Here is a 26,802-nt window from a genome sequence, read left to right as displayed (position 1 = left end):
GCTCAGATCATGATCTCATGGTTCGTGAGACTGAGCCCCAAGTTGGGGCAGAGAATCCTTGCTTGGGATTGTCTCTCTCCCATTCTCTCTGCCCTTCCCCTTCTCATGTGTGTGTGGCGTGTGTGTGTGTGTGTGTGTGTGTGTGTGTGTGTATGTCTCTCCAAATAAATAACTGAATAAACATTTAGAAAAAAAGAGAGTAGAGATGCAAAAGTTGCAGTACTATCTTTAAAGAAATAGAGGCCAAAAAATACTGTCCATAAGTAATTGCTTTTAGAGCCTTTAGAACTTGATTTTGTGTGTGTGTAATTTTGGAGTCAAATTCAATTCAGTAAGTTACAAGAAAAGATAACCTTCTAGGGCTTGTATAAAGCTATTTTTCAGTATGTTTTTCTCATTGTAAGTAGAGATAAAACATGATTGTACCCTCTTCTGACTATCATACGAAGAAGTAAATATTCACTTTCCTAAATCATTTGTACTTGGCAATGTTACATGTATATTACCACATAGGAAAAAAAAAAGACTTCTTGCAACATTTTCTTGTACAAAACATATATCTATCTTATTATTGTTAATATTTTCTAGCTAAACTCTTGTCTGGCTCAGTTGTGTGTGAGAAGTCAGAAAAAGCAATCCCTAATTCTCTGGTGTAAAGTCTAATAATAATACTAGAGAGAAACAGGTAAGAATACTGAGGATGATCAACAGTTTCCTATGCCAGTGAGATGAAGAAAGATGTCTGAGAAGTGTCCCTTTGATTGGACCACAAGGAAGTTAATGGTGACCTCATCCAGACCATTTTCAGTGAAGTGACAAGGGAGGGAAGCCCCTAATCATGAAAGAGGAAGGTAAGGTGAAGGACAGGAGACAGTGATTATAGACAACTCTTTCCAGTGGTGAGTCTGCTGCTATATTTCAAATTCCCTCCGGGGAGTTGGAGTCCTGAAACCAATGGCTCCCAAATACCAATCGTTGTTCCCATAAAGGAGCATGATAGAATTTTCACTAGTCCAAATCAAAATGAGAAAGCTATGGACCATGTAGGAAGTTGTTCATAAAACTACGTTTATTCCATTTCAAAAACTGGCTCATACTCTGAGATAATGATCTACTGAAGAATCCCTCATTCCTTTTTTTTTAATACGAAATTTATTGTCAAATTGGTTTCCATACAACACCCAGTGCTCATCCCAACAGGTGCCCTCCTCAATGCCCGTCACCCACTTTCCCCTCCCTCTCACCCCCCATGAATCCCTCATTCCTTATTGGAGATGGGGTGGGAGTGGAGGTGGGGAAAGAGTGTGAAACACCCTTTCTCCTATGAAATGATGGGGAAAGAAGAAAGAAAATTTTTAGTTGTGGCTTTTTTGTTTTGGTAAAAATGTTCTAACTTAGTAAATATTTAAAAGTTGGTAGTTGTATATTCGTTTTCCTTCATTTTTGTTTTGATTTTGTTTTGTTTTGTTTTGTTTTGTTTTTGCTTTCTAGGATTTCAAAAGTCTTGGAATCAGATTTTTTTTTACCTGAAAGAGAAACTGGATAGACCATTACCACACAACCCACCCGGGATACTACCCAGGCTTCCACTCAGATGCTTGTCTACTTTCCCCCAAATTTGCTTCCTCAGCTACCCTGACTTAGGGAGCACACAGCGTACCACATGGAGGGCCACTTACCTTTCTTCTCAGACCAACTGCATGGATCAACCACATAGAAGAGAGTGCAACTTCACTTCTGTAGTCACAAGATTGCTAACTACCAGCTATGGGCTACTCAGAACACTACACGGTCTTGATCAGGGCATCTGTTTATGGCAGCTATGCCAAGTGTGGTAGTATTTTTAGTCATATGCCATGGGTGGTGAATTCTTGTCAAGTTCACAGTATGAACAGTTTGATAGACTCTACACATTCTTTTAGTCCTCTTTTACTAGATGATGATGATGATGATGATGATTGGCGTTCCAGAGACAGAAAGCCCTTTAATGTTATAAATCATGCCTATTAAATTACTCCTCATTTACGAAACACAATTTTGTTCAAGAATGACAAATAGCAAGAATAATGTGCATACGTCACAACATTTCTCAATTTAGAAGCTCTGACGATTGTATTTTTCTTTTTTTTTTTAAATTTATTTTTTTTTAATTTTTTTTTCAACGTTTATTTATTTTTGGGACAGAGAGAGACAGAGCACGAACGGGGGAGGGGCAGAGAGAGAGGGAGACACAGAATCGGAAACAGGCTCCAGGCTCTGAGCCATCAGCCCAGAGCCTGACGCGGGGCTCGAACTCCCGGACCGCGAGATCGTGACCTGGCTGAAGTCGGACGCTTAACCGACTGCGCCACCCAGGCGCCCCACGATTGTATTTTTCAACATGGCCACACAAGATCCCCCTCTTTACATGCTTTTCCTACGATGTGATGTTGACACTCTTCCAATTAAGAGGGCGTGTCTATATTACTACCCTTTGAATCTCGGTAAGCCTAGCACTGTGGCAGAAGTGATGCCATGTGACTTCTAAGGCTAAGTCTCAAAAGATGATACAACTTCCACTGTTCTCTCATGGGATGCTTGCTCTTGGAGTCCAGCCACCATGCCACGAGGAGGTAGACCACCTGTGGGTGATCTTGCCCACAGCTTAGATGAGATCCTAGAAAACTACCAGCACTGATTGTCCAACATCTGAGTGAATGAGCCTTCAGGTGACTCTAGCCCCTAGATGCTAAGTCACTGCAGATGTTCAAGTCTTCCCAGCTGAAGTTTGGGACATTACGAGGCAGAAACAAGCTGTCCCCACTGTGCCCTATTTTGTTCCTGGCCCACATAATCTCTGAGCATATCTCTGAAACCATTTGTTGTTTTAAGCCACTAATTTTAGATGATTTGTTATGCAGCAGTAGTTAAGTGACAAAGAAGCTTATTGTATTATTATAAAATAGTAATAAAAGCTAACGCTTATTGGGCCTTGCAATAGGTAAGTATTTTATAGTACTTTCTCATTGAATCCCCAAAATGAGTCCTTGTAGTAGGTATTACTTATTATTAATCCCATTTTATAGATGAGCAAACTGGTGCAAAAAGGCATAGATGTAACCTCATGGAGACAAGTATGTTTTATATCCTCGTAATTACTGCCATATTACTTTTTTCCAGTATTTTGGCTTTTTTATATGTGCCAGTGACAAAGGATCATTTAATGTGGAATATTTCTTTTTTTTTTTCAATCTGAACTACTTTTAGAAAAATCTAAATTCTGAGTAAACCTTGAAGTAAACTTATGAATGCAAACACATAGTTTGCATTGTCTTGTAAAAGAGGTTATAAAACAATTTAATGGAAGAATCCTGGCAAATACTTTGCTCATAGAGGAGATGTTATAATAAACTAATTTCTGTAAAGAATATAAAGCATTACATTCTTATATTTTATTATAAGGAGCTCAAAAGACTGCAAAGTGGTTATCGTTATTTCTTAGCCACATCAACCATAATTCTGTCTCTATTTTGAAGGCTTGGAATAGTATAATTAAGTGAGCTATAGGGGATCAAATAATGCTCATCAGGAGGGTGAAGTATAAGACTTGGACCCCTAATTTGTATTCTGGCCTCTTTGTTTACCCAACTGAAGTTTTCTGACATTGAGCATATATTTATTCAGTCATTTACTTATTAACTTTTAAAGTTATAAATACCTGTTCTATCCCAACAATGTACCAGGCACAATAATAGTTTGATAGAGAAATATTTTTGAACCATTACTTTATTAAAAAAAAGTTTTTCCCCCCTCCTTGTTCAGCTCTTTCCCCCAATTTGGCCAGTTAGGGTTTTCTGGATTCATAGGTTTAGGAAAGTGATATGAAAACAGAAAGAGTAAGGGTGCCTGCGTGGCTCAGTTAGTTAAGCATCCAACTCTTGATTTTGCTCAGGTCATGATCTCATGGTTCATGGGCTCAAGCCCCATGTTGGGCTCTGTGCTGATGGCACGGAGCCTGCTTGGGTTCTCTCTCTGCCCCTCGACCGCTCATGTACTCTCTCTCTCAGAATAAATAAATAAACTTAAAAAAAAAAAGGAAGCAGAGAATAAAGTTTCCCTTTGCTTCCGAGTTTCAAAAGATTAGGCCCTTAAAGGAACACGTAGGGCACTATATAGAAAAGATGTTTGAGAGAGGGACCTCAAAAATAAGAGCTAGCCTTCTATCTATCTGTCTCCTGTTCCTTCTAAGAAAAGTTTCTCTGAGCTAAGACAATAGAGGACTTAGAGGAAGGCAGTAAGAGTGCAGATGTCAGTGGGTCCTAGAAAGGGGTCCCTGTGCCCATCCCCAAGTAGGAAAGACTAAGAGTCAGACTGAGACAGACCAAGCTCCAGCCCGTAGTACAGACTTCCCGGAGCCCAGCATAGTGTCAGAACTGTAGAATAATTTGTTTGCACCTAATGAAAATACTAGTGAGAGGGGCGCCTGGGTGGCACAGTCAGTTAAGCGTCCGACTTCAGCCAGGTCATGATCTCGCGGTCTGTGAGTTCGAGCCCCGCGTCAGGCTCTGGGCTGATGGCTCAGAGCCTGGAGCCTGTTTCCGATTCTGTGTCTCCCTCTCTCTCTGCCCCTCCCTCGTTCATGCTCTGTCTCTCTCTGTCCCAAAAATAAATAAACGTTGAAAAAAAAAATTAAAAAAAAAAAAAGAAAATAGTAGTGAGAACAACTGGTTGGAAGGGCCTTGTGTTTAGGAAGAGGAGGTCTCTCTGATAGCCTTTGTGAGATACTGCCCGAGGCTTGGAAGGAACAGGTATCCAACCAGGTGCTAGTATGGACACAGAATAGGAAGATCTTGAGGGGACGCCTATGTAATTCCTCCACAACTTGGGTACAACCCCAGTGAAGTGGATGGGGGTCCACCTTGACTTAGATTAAATTGTCTATCTTGGTATAATGGGAATGTGTAATCAAAAATGAAATACGTAAATAGTCATATTTTTGGACACCTATGTTGTGGACGGTGATTTTTACTGACTGAGCCAGGGTTAGGGATTACATGGTTGGGGAGAGAGATAATAAAGAAGCAAGCAAAGAAATTAATAAAATAATTATAGGCTGCAAGAAGCACTAAAAAGGAAATAAATACGATGCTTGTGAGCAACCAGGGGGACCTACCTACATAGGATGGCCAGGAGAGGCCTGAAGGAACAGCCAGCCCACAGGTCCCAAAGTGTGGAAAAGCATCGCTTGTTCCAGATGCCATAGAAGGCCAGCTGCCTGGAATTACTATTGTAATAAAGTTGGCAAGGTTATAGGCCCTTTAAGACCCTCATAGGGAGTTGGAATTTTATTCTATGTGCAATGAGAAGCCATCGAAGCGTTTTAATTAGGAGAAATCAGAGTCAAATCTACATTTTAAGAAGACTAATGGTGGGGGCTGGATTGTCAGAGATAGAGACAAGACTAGGAGTGGGGGTCCAGTGAGCAGCTCCTACAGTGGTCCAGGCCAGAGATGACAGAATCTTGAACTGAAGTGGAACGTGAAATGGAAAGAAAACAGAAAAAAATATAAGATATACCTTTTCAATATAGAGTCAAGAGGAATGGCTGATGCATGTGAGGCAAAGGTAGATGTCAGGATGACTCCCCCCCAGGGTCTGGTTTTATGATGCTAGGCCATTTCTTGAACTTGGGGAAAAGGTGATGCCTTTTTGGGGTTGTGGTGGGAAATCAATTGCTTCATTAAGACCTGTTCAGTTTGACATGGCAAGAAGCTGTCTGCATGGAGTTGTCAGGAAGGTATTTAGACATGAATTGGGTTCAGAGGGGAGCTCTGGGGAGATAGAAGTTTGAGATTCATTACTCTACAAATGGTCTTCAATGTTACAAAAATGGACAAGGTCCATTAGGGAAAGAATGTGAGGGAAAAGAAGAGAGGGTCTGGAACTAAGCTGGATGCCCAGTTAGAGGTCAGGCAGGTAAAGAGGGCACAGTCAGCTTTACCTCAAAGTGAGACGTGTGTTTACATTTTTTTTTACTCTTTGTGATGGCTCAGGTCAGTAGACAGGGAACCAATCAAAGGATCCCTGTTCCTCAGATAGGACCCCCTCCTCAGGCTCTGAGTAAGTCCCCTCAGGCATTAGTTTCCTCAGCTATACAAAAAGGTCCCTGTGGTAGCACACCTACCTTCCTTACACGGTTTGGTGAGAAGTGTCAAGATGGAATTAAACTCAGGCACAAAGATTTACATTCAAATGCCAGCCATTTTCTCAGTCTTAATGAATAGTCCAGACTTTGTATTTTAGGCCTTTAGAAATACTAATAATGCAAACGGAATCAAAATCATCATTCATATTATTAACAAGCAGTTTTGAGTAATGTTTTGAGTAAGTGCCTAATAAAGTTTAAGAAATACAAGTAACTCATGTTTATTAAAGAAGAATTACTAGGTCTCCATTCATAAGCTTCAATATCCTGCTTAATGGATTCCATACAACTTAACATAGAAACCCAGTGAATGAATTATGGAGAAACAGTCCACAAAAATTATATGGCTTCCTTTTTTACTGTTGTTCCCCCCTCCATGAAATAACAATGAGGAGTGTAGCTTGAATAAAGCCATTTCTTGCAGCAGAATGAAGGCATTAGGGTGACACTGGTTGTATTTTAGCTGACCGGCAGGCACATCCAAAGCTTTGTGGTCAGAATGCGCCCCCTTGTGGAAGATGTGAATAAGGACGGTGGAGAGGAAACAGCATCGCCTTCAAGATCTTGTGAGAACTGAGGTGGGGAGAGACCTGAGGAGGCAATGAATAAAAGGCTGTGGACCACATTTTGTAAAGAGCTGTGTAAGGAAGAAGGCACTTCAACAAATAAAAGGAGTGTAGCCGGATGGAAAGGAGAGCCTGGGGCAATTAAGCTTGCAGCCTTAGGTTCTAGAAAACTTGAATCATTTATGATGAATAATAAATAGAAAAGCCACGGAATGAATTGTAAAGTGGTGGAGGAGGGTGTTGTCTCTGGGCAACGCCTGCGTGGGTTCAGATCTTGGCTCCCGAAGTAGCTGTGTGATTTGGGGGAGTCATTTTGCTGCTCTCTAAGCTTCTGTCACCCTGCCTGTAAAGCAGAATTAACAACAGCACCTTGGTTGTTGGTTGTTGCTATAAATCAGGGTTGTTGTGAAGAGGCAATGAAATAAGGTATAAAAAGTGTTTTGAGTACAGTGACTGCTATACGAAAATAGCTCTCACTGCTACCTGCCAGTATGTGCATTTCAAATCGGAGAAAGACATTCGCATTTCTTGTTTTAAAAAAATGGCTTCCCGATATAGACATTTGTCAACTACAGAGGGAAGCTCTGTGGCTCTGTGCAAGTTGCAAGACTGGCGATGCTTGAACCCTTCTGTGAGGTACCCCAGCTGTGGTCTGCCGGGTTCCACCCTGCTCATCTGCTGTGTGTGTGTCACCAAAGGTGTCCAGACACATTTGGATCAGTGTGACCAATCCGTTTTTACTACAGGTCCGTCAGAGCTGGCTGGGTGGGTGGCTGGGGCAGGGGTCACCTTGCTGTGAATGACAGGTTAAGGCATACATGGGAAGTTAAGCCAGGGCCACGGGAAGGGCACAGATTCACTGGAACCCAGAAAAGTCGTACTCCAGGAGGACACAAAAGAATACTCTCAGGGCAGTAACTATTTCCATTCATGTGGCAATATGGTGCCAACGGGCAAACAAATGAATAGCAGAATCATTATAGGAAGGTTTCTGAAACTTGATTTAAACAAACAAAAAAGTATTTGTCTTTTAATTCCCTCAGATGCGCCGCCAAAAATTCAAGTATTTGAAAATGTCAAGAAGCAGTGGTGAAACTAAGAATCTCAAGCAGGGAAGAGAGGCGGGGTGGTGTGTGTTGGGTCCGAGGGCCATGCACTGGGCTGAAGGCTCTCCTTTCCAGGGAGGGACCTCGGGAGTTATGCTGATGGATGGCTCTGCACATCTCTCTCATTCAGTGAAGAAGTCCACAGCCTGGATCTGAAATCCAAGTTCTGTGAAACAGGTCTCAGATGGGGAGTTCCATTTCAACTAGCCAACCTTTGGAAGACTCTTCCCTCATGTCTCCTGTTCTTTCATATCGTGGAATTATAGTTCAGTGAGCTTTGGAAATTAATTCTAGTAAATGTTATGAAATGAAACAAAATGAGCTTAACGATTCTAATATTGATGTTGGACCTCCATGACCTTCCCAGCCTCCATGCCATCCTTCTGGCTTCACGTGGCTGCCTCCTCGGCCAGAATCATACTTTTTCTGGCCCCACAGCACTCTCTCTAGCACCCACAATCCTTCTCCTCATTGGCTTTCTGCGGTTCCCACCTGCCAGTTCACACCTCTGAGTGACTCGCGCTTTCTTTTTTGTCTTTTCTTCATCTGGGCTGACAAGTGTTACTTGGGGGAAACACATCCCTAAATAGTGCTATTAGATTCCATCATGTTTTTGTGTTCTCAAAATCGGATCTGGGACCTTGAGCCTGTTTCAAATTTTTTATTCATTTCTTATTGTTCCCTCACAGTCCCCATAGTGTCTGAGTCAGACTTATTCCTCTGCCCTCAGGTTCCCAGCCCCAAAGGTGCCACTTCTCACTTTCAGTGAATCATATTCTGTCCTTTACTTTAGAAGGAGTTCTAGGGTAATTTTTCTTGGCCCTTCCTTATCCACAGTGAACTAATTTTTGTTGTCATTGTAGATGTTCTCTTCTGTGTCTCAGGGGGATGTGGCCCTTCCTTTCTGCCAAGGCTGATCTTACATTCTGCTGTGGATCTCATTCTTCGGAGATTTCTTCAGTGCCCTACTCCATCAATTATTCCCTTTCTGCCCCTTCATCACTAGCTTCCAATATACTTTCTTCTCCTCTAACTGGTTCCAACTATACTTACCTACCTTTCAATTTCTACTTCTCTTTCAAATTTCTTGAAATAGATCTCTGTGCCTATTGCCAGTGACGATGGTCCTTACTGTCTAGTCTGGCCCTTATCACTCTATTATGATGCTTTCTTTAGGGCCATTGATGATCTGTCTTCAGACCTTATCTTTCTTTTTTTGTTTGTTATTATTGTTTATTCTTCAGGTTTTTATTTCAATTCCAGCTGGTTAGCATGTAGTGTAATATTAGTTTCAGGTGTACAATATAGTAATTTAACACTTACATATAACACCCAGTACTTACCACAAGTGCCTTCCTTAATACCCATCACCCCTTTAGCCAATCCTTCACCCACCTCCCCTGCAGCAACCCTCAGTTTGTTCTCTATTATTAAGAATCTGTTTTATAGATTGCCTTCTTCTCTTTTTTTCCCTTTCTCCTATGTTCATCTGTTTTGTTTCTTAAATTCCACATATGAGTGAAATCATTTGGTATTTGTCTTTCTCTGGCTGACTTATTTCACTTGGCATAATACACTCTAGCTCCATGTATGTTGTTGCAAATGGCAAGATTTCATTTTTTGGTGGCTGAGTAATATTCCATTTTACATGCACAAACATGCACACATGCATGTCCACACACACATATACATATGTATATATGTACATATACACACACTTATACATATGCATATACACCACGCCTTCTTCATCCATTCATCAGTTGGTGGACATTTGGGCTCTTTCCATAATTTGGCTATTGTTGATAGTGCTACTATAAATGTCACTGTGCATGTGCCCCTTCAAATCAGCATTTTTTGTGTCCTTTGGGTAAATACCTAGAGTACAATCGCTCGATTGTAGGGTAATTCTACTTTTAACTTTTTGAGGAACCTTCCACACTGTTTTCTAGAGTGGCCACACTCTAGACCACTGGCCACACCAGTTTGCATTTCCACCAGCAGTGGAAGAGGGTTCCCCTCTCTCCACATCCTCCCCAACATCTGTTTCCTGTATTGTTAAATTTAGCCATTCTGACAGATGTGAGGTAGTATCACATTGTGGTTTCGTTTTGTATTTCCCTAATGATGAGTGACGCTGAGCATCTTTTCATGTGTCTATTACAGACCTTATCTTTCTTAAACCTCTCTAGAAAGCTCCGAACAACTGACCATCCTCTGTCTTAATACTCTCTCCTCCCTGGTCACGTACTTCTGCCCTCTCTTAGTGTTTTCTTCCTGCTTTTCCTAGCATCAGTTTTACATGCCAATCCATTCTCCATGTGCTGCTGGGTATTCTATCTAGAGCACAAAGCTGACCATGTCATTCCTCCACTTAAACCATCTAAGCTTCATTTTAGAATCAACCTCAAATCTTCAAGATGGTTCACGAAGGTCTGCCACTCTTTAGTCTCTCTCCTCATTACTTTCATCCACTCCATAATCCAGTTATATTTAACTCTTCTCAGCCTGTTTCCTCTAATTAAACACTCTCCCCTACATTTTCCAGTATGGCCTTCACCTCTCATGATCCCCTGGACTCACAAAGTCCTACTGGCTTTTCATATTTCAGTCCAGCCACCACTTCCTCCTGGAAGCCTCATCTGGTGTCCCATGTTTTGATCAGACGTCTCTATCTGTGCTCCTGATTCTGCCTGTCTAAAGAAGTTGTCATGACCTATAATGATCCCGTTTCTCATCTCTGATGCCCACCATATTTTGAATTCCATGACAAGAAGGCTCTGTCTGATTGGGTCACCCCTGAAGTCTCAGACCAGCGTAGGAAATAACAAAGAGTAGAGGCTTAATAAGTATTAGTTGAATGATCAAGACAATGAATTAAATGAATTATATAATCATATTATAACTACTAGTAACAAAAGTAATAACTAGTAGTAGCAAAATTAGCTAATATTTTCAGAGAGCTTACTATGTGTGAGTCATACTTCTAAGTACTCAAGTACTATTTAACTCATATAATTCTCCTAACACCCTCACAAGGCAGGTACATGTTTTCATGTTTTCATTTTACAGAGGAGTAAACTGAAGGATGATAGGACAATTTTCTAGACCAATGGTTAACAAAGTACTGCCCTTGGGCCAAATCTGGCCAGCTGACTGATTTTGTACATAAAGTTTTGTTGGTTATTCAGCCATGCCCATTTGTTTATATATCTTCTAAGGATGCTTTCCCACCACAGTGGAAGATTTGGGTAGTTGTGACAGACTGCGTGACCCAGAATGCTCGAACTATTTGCTTTTTGGCCCTTTATTGGGCATTTGGGGCATGCTGAATATCATGTTTACTTATGCTATCTTATTGTTGATATCCTGAGAAGACAACCTCACGTTCTCAAACCCCATTTTAATTTTTGATGTTTTGGTAGCATATTAAAGCAAAATCTATCAGTCTATAATATAAAATCTTTCCCTTGGTGGAGATATTTTAAAAATCCATGACCTGGCTCCTACTACCTCATAGAATTTAGAAATTAAAGATGCCCATGGCCTGTCCCATATGTTTAAAAAAAAATGGAAAATGAGGTCTGGAGATCCTGATTTATTTCCTAATAGTGATGTGAACAGCCCAGTGGAGGGTCTGGACAAGAGGTCCCCTGGCTTACTGACAGAGGCCCTGGCAGCCCAGCTCTTCCTGCTCATTGGCAGGGCTCCCACAGCACCCACTTTATCTGAGGGACTCATTTTGGAGTCAGTGATTTGGGGACAGAAGCAGGAGGTTGGACTATTTATTTTCCAAATGTATAGAGCCAATTCTAAGCCCTCAACATCAACAGGATCCAGAAAGTCTAGCTAAAGATTGTTATCTCTCTGCTTTACTCTATATTCTGTTATTATTCTGAATTATTCCCTGATTTTTTTGTTTATCTCGTTTATGCACAGAGTATATGGGGGAGGGTGTGGGTGAGCGTGAGTGGGTGTTGGAGGTGGTGGTGTGGAGTCTCCAGTTTTCATGACCAAACCTTAAGTGTATGAGAAAAGTGCCTTAAGGTCTAACTAGGACAACTGCAACGTTAGTAAATATTGGTTTTGATACCATCTGAGCCCTGGGGTACAGAGTTTGAAAATTCCAAATGGTTATTATTCAGATCAATCAGTAAAGAGCACATTAACGCCTCGGCGGAGCTGCATGGCTCAATTAGCACACACGGCATCCACTCCTCGCTTCTCGGATGCAGCTCACATCACCGAAGACCCTGTGTGAGCAACACTGTGGTTAAGGATATGTCACAGCAAATCAACAAAATATGCGGTTTGATCAGCACATTCTGAGAGCAGATCATTAAAATATGCAACCAGATCCCCCAAGTGCATGAAAAATTAACTAACAAGTTTTGTATCTTGATCAGTTTAATGAGTGAGAAGTCGCTGAACAAGAGTGTCAAATTGTACAGCCCAGCAAGGGGCAGATGATTGTCTGAGAGGAGAGGGGAGGGCCAGAGCTAATACTGTTGGTTTTCAAAATACCGATCCTTAGAATTCAATGTCAGAGAGAGCTGATTAGTATTAAGATGTTGTACTGTCTGTGTCCACCAGGATGTGATGAGATGTAGAGCCTTCTGATGTAAATGAAACATTGATTTCTCCTTTTCAGGCTTCACTAAACCTTAATGGGCCCAGCCATGCGCCTAGAAGCCCCTGCCAATGGCATCACATACACATGTGTGGGACTAAGAGGCAGTGGCAGCCTTCTGGAAATATCTAAACCATCTGACCTTGAAGAACAGCTAAAAGGAAGAGAAAAAAAAAAAAGCTCTTTAATCAAACTATATCAGAGATGCGGCATGCCATGAAGAAAGAAACAGAGCTTAATAAGCCAGGCATGCCCCGGCTGGAAAGTTGGTGGAGAATGTGAGCAAATTAAGCCCAAGTGGTTGATGATCACTGAGGAAACATGTGAATTGGATTGTCACAGAAGACTATGGGGACTTCTGTCACCCTGCTATTGGCAGGATGCTGATGGGGAGGCTGACAACCCACTTTTAAAGCAGCCACACATGCCCCCAGTGACTTGGCCCATGTATAAACGGGAACTTGAGCACCAGTCTGTTAATCCTGCTTTGCTACTTTATCTTGGCCGACCGGCTGGCATTGCAGCTGCAGGAGTGTCGGTTTCCCAGGGCATAAATTTACCCCCTTCTCTAATGAGCTGGGCAACAGAAAAATGGCCATCCTGAATAAAAGGCAGAAAGCAAACCCAAATGGGAAACATTGTGCAGACAAAGGAGAAGATTGGCACTCTGGCAAATGCTGAGGCTGGAGCTGGCGGCCAGTTACCCTTGTGTTGAGCATGTACTGTTGGGGCAGAGGAGGTGGGAGAGACATAGACTTTTTTTTTTTTGGTCTTTCTAATTTTTTATTAGATTTTCCCAAAGTGTAGCACATGGATATACCTAGAATGACTTTTGGTCAAATGTGTTATATGGACAAACTTTTAAAATTAGTAACAGTTATGATTCTTTTTCATAAATACCAGATAAAACGGAAATAGCACATCAACTTCCTGATTTGACTAATATTCTTTTTTAGAGTGAGGTAAAGATAGCAAAAGTGAGTCAAATTAAGTTGAAAGAAAAGTACTACTTATGTCATAGGCCATGTGATAAATGGTGATGTCAATAATCATAAAGGGATTTTCAAATGGCTGAAGTTTAGAAAAATTTGGGCTAGAATATGTTCCTTGGGTAAAAAAATTTTCATGCGGTTCAGCCTATCAGTTTGGTGTCTGTGTTGAAAAGATGTAAGTTTCTGTTTAAAATGATTTTAAACAAAAAAGGAAGAACAAGGATAGGAATAAATCATGAAAACAAAAGAAAGATTTTTAAATTTGTCACTTATCCCATTTACATTTGTCAGATGGGCTAAGGGAAGTTCTTCAGCCATAAGCCTGAGAGGAGAAAAAAGTTAAGATCTAACAGATTTTTTTTCCATGCTGTGTTTCAACGACACATATTGTGCACTGCTTAATGCTTGCATGGGGGCCAGACCCAGGTCTGCATAAGGACCTTGCAAGCATCTGTGAATCTCTTTCTTAGAGCAATCAGAAAATGTTAATTTCAAAATTTTGGAGTATACAGGCGAAAGGATCTAAAAGCACATCACTGGCATTCATTAGTGTCTTGCTGTATACAGAGATACAAAGAAGCTCAGACCGAGAACATACTCTTGAGGTGCTAGCACATTAATAAGTTGTCATAATACCACGAAAATGCTCTTTGGATTACCAAAAATTAATTTGCAACTGTTGAAAGGTTTTTTTTAAATGTTTGTTTATTTTTGAGACAGAGAGAGACAGAGCATGAATGGGGGAGGGGCAGAGAGAGAGGGAGACACAGAACCCGAAACAGGCTCCAGGCTCCGAGCTGTCAGCACAGAGCCGGATGCAGGGCTCGAACTCACGGACCGTGAGATCATGACCTGAGCCAAAGTCGGACACTCAACCGACCGAACCACCCAGGCGCCCCAACAACTGTTGAAAGTTTTAATTAAATTTTTATGAAGACTTTTAAACAAATTATAACATGCATCAAAGGTATGCATACCCTCTATGTATGGCATGCATAGTTACACACACAGACAGATTTATGTGTATTTTAAAAAATGTATAAATGTACGTGTGTACCCTCCAGCCAGCTTAAGAAATAGAAGATGGGGCACCTGGGTGGCTCAGTCAGTTAAGCAGCCGACTCTTGATTTCAACTTAGGTCATGATCTCACAGTTTGTGGGATAGAGCCCTGTGTTGGACTCCTTGTTGGGCATGGAGCCTGCTTAAGATTCTCTCTTTCTCCCTCCTTTCTTCCCCTCCCTCTCCCTCTCTCAAAATAAATACACTTTAAAAAAAATGACTAGTATTTTGAAGCTGCCAGTGTGCCCCCTCAACACAACCCTGTTCAACCCACCCCTTCCCAGGTACCTATTTTACTGAGCTTCATGGTGATCATTCCTTTGCCTCTCTTTATAATCTTACTATGCATGCATGTACTCTACATAATATATTATCTAAATGTCCTGAACGTCAATTTTATATTAAGGGAATCACACCACATGGATTCTCTGTAACTCGCCTTTTCCACTCAATATTATGATTTTAGTATTGACCCATATCAATAGGCATAGATTTAGTTTTTATATTTTCACTCCTATGTACTGTTCCAGTGGATATCCCACGATAGTTTATTCACCTTACTTTTCACGGACATTTAAACTGTTTTCATTTTTTAATATCATGAGTAATGCTGCTGTTACAGGTCTCCTGGTGTCCATGTCCAAGAGCTTCCCTTAGGTATGTACTTAGGGCTGGAATTGCTAGGCTCTCAGTAGTGTCACATGGTTTTCCAAAGCAGTTTATCAGTTTATACGTCCATTATTTATAAGAGCAATAAAAATAAAGTGACTGGACCTTTACCTTGTAAAATACACAAAAATAAACTCAAATTGATTAAAACTTAAATATAATATCTGAAACTGCAAAATTCTTAGAAGAAAACATGGGGAAAAATCTTCCTGACATTGGTCTTGGCAATAATTTCTTGAAAATGGCACCAAAAACTTAGGCAACAAAAGCAAAAATAATAAGGAACTAACAAGCTTCTGAACAGCAAAGGAAACAAACAACAGAATGAAAAAGGCAACGTAAGGAATTGAAAAAAATATTTTCAAACCATGTATCTGACAAGGAGTTGATATCCAACGTATATAAGAAACTTCAACAACTCAATAGCAAGATGATAACAACAACAAAACAAATAACCCAGTTAAAAAATGGGCAAAGGACTTGAATAGACATTTCTTCCAAGAAGACATACAAATGGCCACCAGGTATATGAAAAGGTGTTTAACATCACTAATAATCATGGAAACACACAAAAAAAACCACAATGAGATACTACCTCCACCTGTTAGGATTGCTATTATCAAGAAAACATGACAAATGTTGACAAGCATGTAAGAAACTGAAACTCTTGTATACCATTGGTGTGAATGTAGAATGGTGAAGCTACTGTGGAAACAGTATGGTTTATGTTAAAAATAGTAAAACCATTTCATTCAACAATCTCACTTCTGGGTATATATCCAAAAGAATTGAAATCAGGATTGCAAAGAGATATCTGCATTTCCATGTTCACTGTAGCATCATTTACAAAGACTAAAATATGGAAGCAATCAAAATGCCATTGATGAATTAACGGATAAAGAACATGTATATGCATACAATGGAATATTACTCAGCCCTAAAAAAGACAACAATGTTGCCATATGTGACAACTTGAATAAACCTGAAGGACACTATACTAGATGAAATAAGCCAGTTGCGGAAAGACCAATAGTTCATGATTCCATTTATATAAGGTATCTAAAATAGTCAAACTCACAGAAGCACAGCATAGAATGGTGGTTGCCAGGGACTGGGGGCAGGAGTGTATGGGGAGTTATTGTCCAATGGGTGTAAAGTTTCAATAATGCAAGATGATTAAGTTCTAGATATATGCTGTGCAACATAGTTCCTATAATTAGCAATATTGTATTGTGCACTTAAAAAATTGTTCAGAGGGAAGATCTCATGTTAAGTATTCTTACCACAAAAGCAAAACCAAAGACAATGGAGCACAAGAAAACTTTTAGAGGTGATAGATACATCTATAACCTTGCCTGTGATGATAGTTTCATGAAAGAGTGTATGTGTATGTCCAAACTCATCAAGTCGTATACATTAAATAGGTGCAGCTTTTTGTGTACCAATTATACATTAATAATGATGTTTTAAAAGTGTTTGACATTTAAAAAACGTATAATTTGTACATGAAAAACTAACGTATTGAAAAACATTAAAGAAGATCAAAATAATTTAGGTGTTATCATATACTATGGATAGGGAAATTCAATACTGTATAAGTATTAATTCTCAAATTAACTGTAAATTTCATGCTCTTCCAATCAAAATCTATAGAGTTTTACATGGAAGTCACAATCTTATTTTCAAACTTATGTGGAAATTCAAAGGGCCAAGAATAGCCAATATAGTTTTGAAAGAGAAAATGATGAAGCAAGTTGCTCTACCAGATATAGTAATTAAGACAATGTGCCATTGGTATAAAGATAGACTGTATCTAAAAGAACAAAACACAGAACCCAGAAACAAAGCATTCCCCAGAAGGAAATGGCATAGATTGATATGGCAGTGTGGATTACTAGAGAAGGGATGAATCCTATGAATGGTTCTCTGGCTATTGGTTGACAATATGGGGAAAGATAAAACAGATCCTCATATATACAGAACAATCAATTCCTTGTGCATTAAGGACTTAAATGAGAAATGCAAAAGTTTTAAAACTTTTAAGAGACAGTAAAGTAGAATATATTTATGGTCTCTGTGTAGGGAAGAATTTCTTTAAAAAGAAACAAAAAGCACAAAGCATATACAAACAGATTTATAATTTTGACCACATTAAAATCAAGATCTCAAAAGACATTTTAAAATATCATAAAGAGGGTGAAATTCAAACCACAAACCAAGAGGACATATTTGTGATACACATATCTAGAAAAGAACTCATATTAAAAATACATATAAAGAACACTTCTGAATAATTAAAAAAAAAAAGACAAATAGCCAAGTAGAAAAATCAGCAAAAAAAGAAAACATGAATAGGAAGTTCACAAAAGAAAAATATAAATGCCCAATAAATATTAAAAGATGTTCAAATTCATTAGTAATCAAATAATTGAAATGTAAAACCAGGGTGAGAGATACAACTTCATACTCATCAGATGGCAAAAATTAAAAAGTCAAGCAGTGTTATCTGTTGGTAATGATGTGGAGCTAAGAACTCTCACCCGTTGTGAATGCAAATGTAAATCAAGACATTTTCCAGTGCAGTGGGAGGTTTGCATATCCTATGATGTAACGGTTCTACTACTGAATATATATGCAAGAGAAACACTTGCACACTTGCATCAGGAGACATGCATAAGGATGCCCAGAGCAGACTCTCTGTCACAGCCAAAACCGAACAAGTTAGGCACCCATCACTAAAGAAAGGATAAATCAAGTGAGACAAAGGTACACAATGGAATACTATACAGCTGTAAAAATTTAATCAACCACAACACCTTGGATGAATCACAAAAATAGAATGTTGAGTGAAAAACACTGAATCACAGAAGAATATATATTCCCAATTAATAATTTTAAAATGTGAAATATTTAGATAAACACATAGGTTATAAAACTATAAAGAAAGAATGATACACATTTCAAACTGTGCATTATTTCTGGATGGAGACAAGGAGGGAAAATTGGGGAGGGGCACACGTTTTGACTACAGTTAATGTTTATTTCTTGAGCTGGATGGTGAGTACATGAGTGTTGATTTTGTTATCATCCCTTAAATTGTATTTCTTAAAATATACATTATATATACTCTTCTGTATATATTGTAAAACCCACAGTTTAAAAAAGACAAAAGAAATTCTACACCTAACAAATACGGCAAAAGTTGTGAAGATACATTTGATCGTTCACATTAGGGTTGTTCTGTGCCCGAGAAAAAAAAGGAAGTGTGACTGCAGTATATAAAATGCCAAACATCCTGCTAATTCTTTCAGGACACTAGTGCCTATGTGAATATTCAGCAACTGGCACATAACAGATATTTAATACAGTTGGTGAAAGAAAGGAAGGAAAGAAGAGAAGGGAGAGAGAGAAGAGGGTCAAGAGAGAGAAGGAGAAAGGAAAGGGAAGGGGGTGGGGAGGGAAGAAGGCTGGCCACCCTGGGTTTATGAATAATTGATTCTATGCAATAAGGAGATTCCCCATTGTTTGGAAAGAGTTTAGCCTTGTTTTGACTGAGAGAGAACTGTATTCTCTTGCAGAATTCAGCCCGTTGTGTCTTCATGTTCCTAATGGCTGCACTGACAGTTATAGTACACCACTGAGACTTGCTTGTCAAACATTAACTACTATGCCATGTTATTATAGACTTTTTTTTCGGATAGAGTAATCACTACTACTTATGCAGAATGACAGAAGTTGCCTGATAGTATTTAATCTAATCCAAAAATATAAGAAATAGCCCAGCTCTGTAAGACGTAGAAAGAACGCAAAGGGAATTTTTTTTTTTCTGAAACTCAGGACAGGAAGGGAAGCATTAAACACATAACTAAACTCTGACAGACTGTACCTTTTGCTTTGGTTTCATAAGAATTGGGGCAGCAGGTAAATAATTCAGTATGTTGACTGCATGCTTAAATCTGCGTTTTAAATATTAGTTTTTAAAGGTTGAATCAATATAACATAATATTCATAGCACATTTTAAACTATAACAATAATGTTAAAAACAATAATTTGTGTACATGCCACACAGTTTTTAAAAAATTGAACACTGATGCAATCTTAGAGGTTCTTAATCCCTTCTGCTTTAAAAAAATTTTTTTTAATTTACATTTATTTATTTTTGAGAGACAGAATGAGACAGCATGAGAGGAAGAGGGGCAGAGAGAGGAGACACAGAACCTGAAGCAGGCTCCAGGCTCTGAGCAAGCATTCAGCACAGAGCCTGATGTGGGGCTCGAACCCACGAACCGAGAGATCTTAACCTGAGCTGAAGTCGGACACTCAACCGACTGAGCCACCCAGGCTCCCCTTATCCCTTCTGATTTTCATCACCCACGCGAAATAATGACTGTCCTCAATTGTATTTATATTATTCCATGACTTTTGTTTATATATTCTTAACCACTAACTTCTTTGTTTTTACAGATTTTTAAACTTCATATAAAGGCAATAATGCTGCATTTTTTTCTACTATGACTTTGGTCTTTATCATTCAACACTCTGTTTCTGAGACTTGTCCACATTGATAGTGTAACGTGTCTATATCTTATTCATTTCCATTGTTTTTTTACAATCATATTGTATGGATATCACAACATGCATATTCATTTTTCCTATTGATTAATACTTACATTGTTTCCAGTTTCTTATTATGACATTACGAACTTTCTTGCGTATGTCTCCTGGTTCACATGTGCAAATTTCTTTGGGACTATATCTGGGACTGGAATACTGGGTGAGAGGGCATGCACATCTGCAACTTTGCTAGATAATCATTGTTTTCCTCAGCGGTTGGCTAATTTGCACCCCACCAGCACTGATTGAAAATTCCCATTGCCCCTTATCTTCCCCTGTCATTTTTGCCACTCTTACAGATTAGTATTCATCAAGTTCTCTGATGTGCCAACTTATATCATACCTTTAAGTAACTGCAGATGTCATTTAGTCAGTATACAAACCATACGCTTAGATGTATGCCCATGATTTGGAGTTAGTGGCCCATGTCGAATGGAGCCCTGGCCTCATTTGGACATTTGTCAAAATCAGGGCTTAAAAAGGAGAACAACTCTGTTGTTTTCTCAATAAAGTGCTGATTGACAAATATGAGGAAAAAATCATGATGTTAGTGGTAGAAATGAAATATTATATTTGGCACTGTTGGGAAATCACCCAGGTTTTGTGGGTTTCTGACTTCATAACTACAAGATATTTGGATCAAAGTATACTTACTTTAGGTGACATATGAATTCATAATCCAAGGGAAAAAGCCTCATAAAAATAACTTAACATTAAATATGTCTTGCAAAAGAACCATTTAACTTGGCAAAATATTAATGAAATAAAACACATGGGTTATATTTCCCTTATAATACACATAGGAATAAAATGTGCTCAACAAAATATGCTTTGGCTTTTGCCAAACTAGAAACATCTGAAAATAACCTAAGAGATTTCCCTAAACCATGGCATGTTTCTGGCTTTGTCCACCATTTAATTAAGTGTTGTTTTAATAATGAAGCACATTAGGGATGGGGGTCATATCCAACCTACAAACCATTCTTTATGGGGTAGTAAAGAAATGGACAATAGTACCGACATAAAACAATGTTTAATTTCACGGTCTTACCTTTATAGCATATGTTTCATATCAGCCTTATTAGTTGTTTTCTGAAATCCCCTTTAGTTAAGAAAGCTAGCCATTGTTTTGTCCTTGAAAATGTGGGTGGAAGTCTATTATGGCTCAAGGACAAAGGAGGTAGGTAAGATGTGTCCCTGGCAAGTGCAGTACTATAGTTTATAAAGAACCAAGTTATGTATGCTGGTAAATCATAAATGGAATTCAGAAATTTTTCAAGGCAAGCTATTGATTTTTTTTAGTGTCTTCACAATATAAACTCCTGAAACTTTAAAAGCTCAGTTTGTAGAAATGATACAAAAATATCTGTAAATGCCATTTTAGTACAATCTCAGTGCATGTGTAGACAATTTATCTTATGAAACAACAATGCATTTTAGAGATTAAAACTTAACTGTGTTAGACTTCCACCCTCTTAATCTAGGTAAATCTGATCAGTCCGTCTACAGAGGACAATAAATTCTGGATAAAATATGTAAATTTAGGTATTTGGAGAAAAACTGTGTATAGAGGCATTGAAAAGACAGAAAGTTAATAAAGTATCCAGGTGTGAGCCAAGATGTGGAGGTACATACATGCATACACACACATTATATATATACATACAACATAGTACACATCTATACAAATTACACTTTCCAAGGAAGAACTAAAGAATAGTATATGAGCATATAATTTCCAAGCTTACTGAGGAGAAAAGAGGAATAAAATATGCTCTATCAAACTAAGAGCAAGAAAAGAGAGAAAAAGAATCATAAAACAAATAGAACAAATAGAAAACAAATACTAAGATGATACATTTAAACCCAAATATAAAGGGCGCCTGGGTGGCTCAGTCGGTTAAGCGTCCGACTTCGGCTGAAGTCATGATCTCACGGTCCGTGAGTTTGAGCCCCGCGTCGGGCTCTGTGCTGACAGCTCAGAGCCTGGAGCCTGTTTCAGATTCTGTGTCTCCCTCTCTCTCTCTGGCCCTCCCCCGTTCATGCTCTGTCTCTCTCTGTCTCAAAAGTAAATAAACGTTAAAAAAAAAATTTAAAAAAAATAAACCCAAATATATAATTAGATGAAATGAACATGATGTAAATATTCTCATCAAAAAGACAAAATGATCAGATTGAGGAGGGAAAGAGCCATATGATGTAAAAAGACATATCCAAAACATACGGATAAGGAGAGGTTGAAATTAAAAGAGAGAAAGCCTATCTTATGACCCAGCAATTTCACTTCTGGTGTACATCCTAGGCAACTGTGCACCAGGAAACTCCTACAAGGATGTTCCTTTTGTGTGTATTTAACAAACACTCATGTAGCGCTTAACTACATTCCAGTCATGCTTCTAAGCACTTCATAAATATTACCTCAGGTAATCCTCATAACAACTCTAGGAAGTAGGTACAGTTAATACCCCTGCCTTGTAGATTAAAAAAACAAAACAAAACAACAACAACAACAAAAGCCTGTATATAAAAAGGTTAAAATTGTTGCCCGAAGTCACGTGGCTAGTAAGTGGTAGGACTGGATATGAACCCAGGCAGCCCAGCCTGAGTGTATTCTTTCAACCTCAACCCCACCATGTCTCTCAGTAAAATCCTTCTCAGCACCTACAACTTCACCAAACAAAAGAACGGATTCACAGAAAATGCTGTATTCACAGGATAAAATGCTAGCAGCCACAAAAAGATATATGAGTATATATTTATATACCTGTGGATAATGTATATATAAGTAGCTCTCAAAGCACCTTATTGTGAAATAAAATTTCTGAAAGAATTTGTATATGATTAGTATTATTTATTTCTTAAGTGTTTTGTAGAACATACCAATGAAACCATCTGGACCTTGAATTTTCTTCAGATGAATGTTTTTAGGTATGATTCCAATTTCGATTTTAAAAATTTATTTATTTTTATTCAAGTACAATTAAAATTTTTTTAAGTTTTTTTTTTTATTTTTGAGAGAGAGAGAGACAGAGAGTGAACGGGGGAGGGACAGAGAAAAGGGGAGACACAGAATCTGAACTGTCAGCACAGAGCCCAACACGGGGCTTGAACTCACGAACTGTGAGATCATGACCTGAGCTGAAGTCAGACACTTAACTGACTGAGCCACCCAGGAGCCCCTCAAGTATAGTTAACATACAGTCTTATATTAGTTTCAGGTGTACAATAAAATGATTCAACAATTCTATACCTTACTCAGTGTTCATTGAGATAAGCATGTTCTTTTTAAAAATTTTTTTTAAATGTTTATTTATTTTTAGAGAGAGAGAGAGAGTGCAAGCAGGAGAGGAGCAGAGAGAGAGACACAGAACTCAAAAAAGGCTCCAGCCTCTGAGCTGTCACCACAGAGCCCAATGCGGGGCTTGAGCTCAGGACCATGAGATTATGACCTGAGCCAAAGTCAATCGCTCAACTGACTGAGCCACCCAGGCACCCTGAGATAAATTCTTAATTTCCTTTATTTTATAGTCTTCTTGCTCCCCTCCCCTCGGACAACCATGTTTCTTCTCTGTATTTCAGAGTCTGTTTTTCTGCTTGTCTCTTTTTTCTTTTTTTTCTTTGTTTTGTTTCTTAAATTCCACATATGAGTAAAATTATATGGTATTTGTCTTTCCCTGACTTATTTCACTTAGCATTATACTCTCTGGTGAACCTATGTTGTTATAAATGGCAATATTTTATTCTCTTTTATGTCTGAGTAATATTCCATAGCATATATGTTATATATATTATTTATATATCTACATATTGTATATCATATCTTCTTTTTTCCATTCATCTGTAAATAGACACTTGAGGTGCTTTCATATCTTGGCTGTTGTAAATAACACTGAAATAAACATAGGGATGCACATATCTTTTCGAATTAATGTTTTTGTATTCTTTGGGTAAATATCCAGCAGAGAAATTACTGGATCATATGGTAATTCTATTTTCAATTTTTTGAGGAATCTCAGCACTATTTTCCATAGTGGCTGCAACAATTTGTATTCCCACCAACAGTAGGATTCCTCTTTCTCCATATCCTTACTAACACTTGTTATTTCTTGTGTTTTTGATTTTAGGCTGTCTGACAGGTATCACTATGGTTTAATTTGCATCTTCCTGATGATTAATGATGTTGACAATTTTTTCACATGCTTCTTGGCCATCTGTGGTCTGTCCGTATGTCGAAGACACGTCTATTCAGGTTTGCCCATTTTTTAATAGGATGATTTGTTTTATTTTGGTCTTGAGTTGTATAAGCTCTTTATAAATTTTAGATACTAACTCTTTGTTGGATATATCATTTGCAAATACCTTTTCCCATTCGGTACGTTGCCTTATTTTGTTTATGGTTTCCTTTACTGTGCAGAAGCTTTTTGTTTTGTGTAGTCCCAATAGTTTAATTTTGTTTTTGTTTCCCTTGCCAGAGGAAAGATAATCTAGAAAAGTGTTTCTATGGCTGATGTCAAAGAAATTACTGCATTTTTTTTCTTCTAAGAATTTTATGGTTTTAGGCCTCTTATTTATTTATTTATTTATTTATTTATTTTAAAATTTACATCCAAATTAGCATATAGTGAAACAATGATTTCAGGAGTACATTCCTTAATGCCCCTTACCCATTTAGCCCATCCCCCCACCACAACCCCTGTGGCAACCCTCAGTTTGTTCTCCATTTTTATGAGTCTCTTCTATTTTGTCTCCCTCTCTGTTTTTATATTATTTTTGTTTTCCTTCCCTTTTGTTCATCTGTTTTGTCTCTTAAAGTCCTCATATGAGTGAAGTCATATGATTTTTGTCTTTCTCTGACTAATTTCACTTAGCATAATACCCTCCAGTTCCATTCACATAGTTGCAAATGGCAAGATTTCATTCTTTCTGATTGCCAAGTAATACTCCATTGTATATATATACCACATCTTCTTTATCCATTCATCCATTGAGGGACATTTGGGCTCTTTCCATGCTTGGCTATTGTTGATAGTGCTGCTATAAACATGGGGGTGCATGTGTCCCTTCAAAACAGCACACCTGTATCCCTTGGATAAATGCCTAGTAGTGCAACTGCTGGGTTGTAGGGCATTTCTATTTTTAGTTTTTTGAGGAACCTCCATACTGTTTTCCAGAGTGGCTGCACCAGTTTGCATTGCCACCAACAGTGCAAAAGAGAGCCACTTTCTCTACATCCTTGCCAACATCTGTTGTTGCCTCAGTTATTAATGTTAGCCATTCTGACAGGTGTAAGGTGATATCTCATCTTGGTTTTGATTTGTATTTCCCTGATGATGAGTGATGTGGAGCATTTTTTCATGTGTCAGTTGGCCATCCGGATGTCTTCCTTGGAGAAGTGTCTATTCATGTCTTTTGCCCATTTCTTCACTGGATTATTTGTTTTTTGGCTGTTGAGTTTGAGAAGTTCTTTATCTTTGGATACCAACCCTTTATCTGATGTGTCATTTGCAACTATCTCCTCCCATTCTGTCAGTTGTCTTTTAGTTTTGCTGATTGTTCCTTTGCTGTGCAGAAGCTTTTTATTTTGATGAGGTCCCAGTAGTTCATTTTTGCTTTTGTTTCACTTGCCTCCAGAGACATGCTGAGTAAGAAGTTGCTGTGGGCAAGATCAAACAGGTTTTTTTCCTGCTTTCTCCTCAAGGATTTTGACGGCTTCCTGTCTTACATTTAGGTCTTTCATCCATTTTGAGTTTATTTTTGTGTATGGTGTAAGAAAGTGGTTCAGGTTCATTCTTCTGCATGTTGCTGTCCAGTTTTCCCAGCACCACTTGCTGAAAAGACTGTCTTTATTCCATAGGATATTGTTTCCTGCTTTGTCAAAGATTAGTTGGCCACACGTTTCTGGGTCTAATTCTGGGTTCTCTATTCTGTTCTGATTCTGATTCTATTCTGATCTGAGTGTCTGTTTTTGTGCAAGTACCATGCTGTCTTGATGATTGTAGTTTTTTAATAGAGCTTGAAGTCTGGGATTGTGATGCCTCCTGCTTTGGTTTTGTTTTTCAAGATTGCTTTGGCTATTCGGGGTCTTTTCTGGTTCCATACAAATTTTGGGATTATTTGTTCTAGCTCTGTGAAGAATGCTCATGTTATTTTGATAGGGATTGCATTGAATATGTAGACTGCTTTGGGTGGTATCGACATTTTAACAATATTTGTTCTTCCTATCCAGGAGCATGGAATCTTTTTCCATTTTTTTTTGTGTCTTCTTCAATTTCTTTCATAAGCTTTCTATAGTTTTCAGTGTATAGATTTTTCACCTCTTTGGTTAGATTTATTCCTAGGTATTTTATGGTTTTTGGTGCAATTGTAAATGGGATCGAGTCCTTGATTTCTCTTTCTGTCACTTCATTGCTGGTGTATAGGAATGCAACCGATTTCTGTGCATTGATTTTATATCCTGCAACTTTGATGAACTCATGAATCAGTTCTAGCAGTTTTTTGGTGGCATCTTTTGGGTTTTCCATATAGAGTATCATTTCATGTGCAATGAGTGAAAGTTTGACCTCCTCCTGGCCAATTTGGATGCCTTTTATTTCTTTGTGTTGTCTGATTGCAGAGGCTAAGACTTCCAATACTATGTTGAATAACAGTGGTGAGAGTGGACATCCATGTCTTGTTCCTGACCTTAGGGGGAAAGCTGTCAGTTTTTCCCCACTGAGGATGATATTAGCATTGGGTCATTCATGTACGGCTTTTATGATCTTGAGGTATGCTCCTTCTATCCCTACTTTATTGACGGTTTTCATCAAGAAAGGATGGTGTATTTTGTCAAATGCTTTCTCTGGATCTATTGAGAGGATCATATGGTTCTTGTCCTTTCTTTTATTGATGTGATGAATCACGTTAATTGTTTTGCAGATATGAACTAGCCCTGCATCCCAGGTATAAATCTTACTTGGTCGTGGTGAATAATTTTTTTAAT

At 38.6% G+C, this 26,802-nt stretch overlaps 1 protein-coding gene across 15 annotated transcripts in view; it reads left to right on the top strand.

The window, feature by feature from the left end:
- Nucleotides 1-26,802, top strand: part of VEPH1 (ventricular zone expressed PH domain containing 1) — a 759,919-nt gene that overhangs the window by 458,929 nt on the left and 274,188 nt on the right. The window contains exons 2-3 of one of the 15 annotated variants that reach the window (XM_047876085.1): nt 12,508-13,225; nt 23,948-24,072. The exons of 13 other annotated variants lie outside the window; for them this stretch is intronic. The gene's annotated coding sequence lies outside the window, so the exon portion shown is untranslated. The remainder of the gene's footprint in view (nt 1-12,507; nt 13,226-23,947; nt 24,073-26,802) is intronic. One more of the 15 variants, XM_047876089.1, reaches the window with a different exon arrangement.

Source organism: Prionailurus viverrinus, chromosome C2 (genome assembly GCF_022837055.1).
Source record: "Prionailurus viverrinus isolate Anna chromosome C2, UM_Priviv_1.0, whole genome shotgun sequence".
NCBI lineage: Eukaryota > Metazoa > Chordata > Mammalia > Carnivora > Felidae > Prionailurus > Prionailurus viverrinus.
This window is presented reverse-complemented; position numbering and strand designations above follow the sequence as displayed.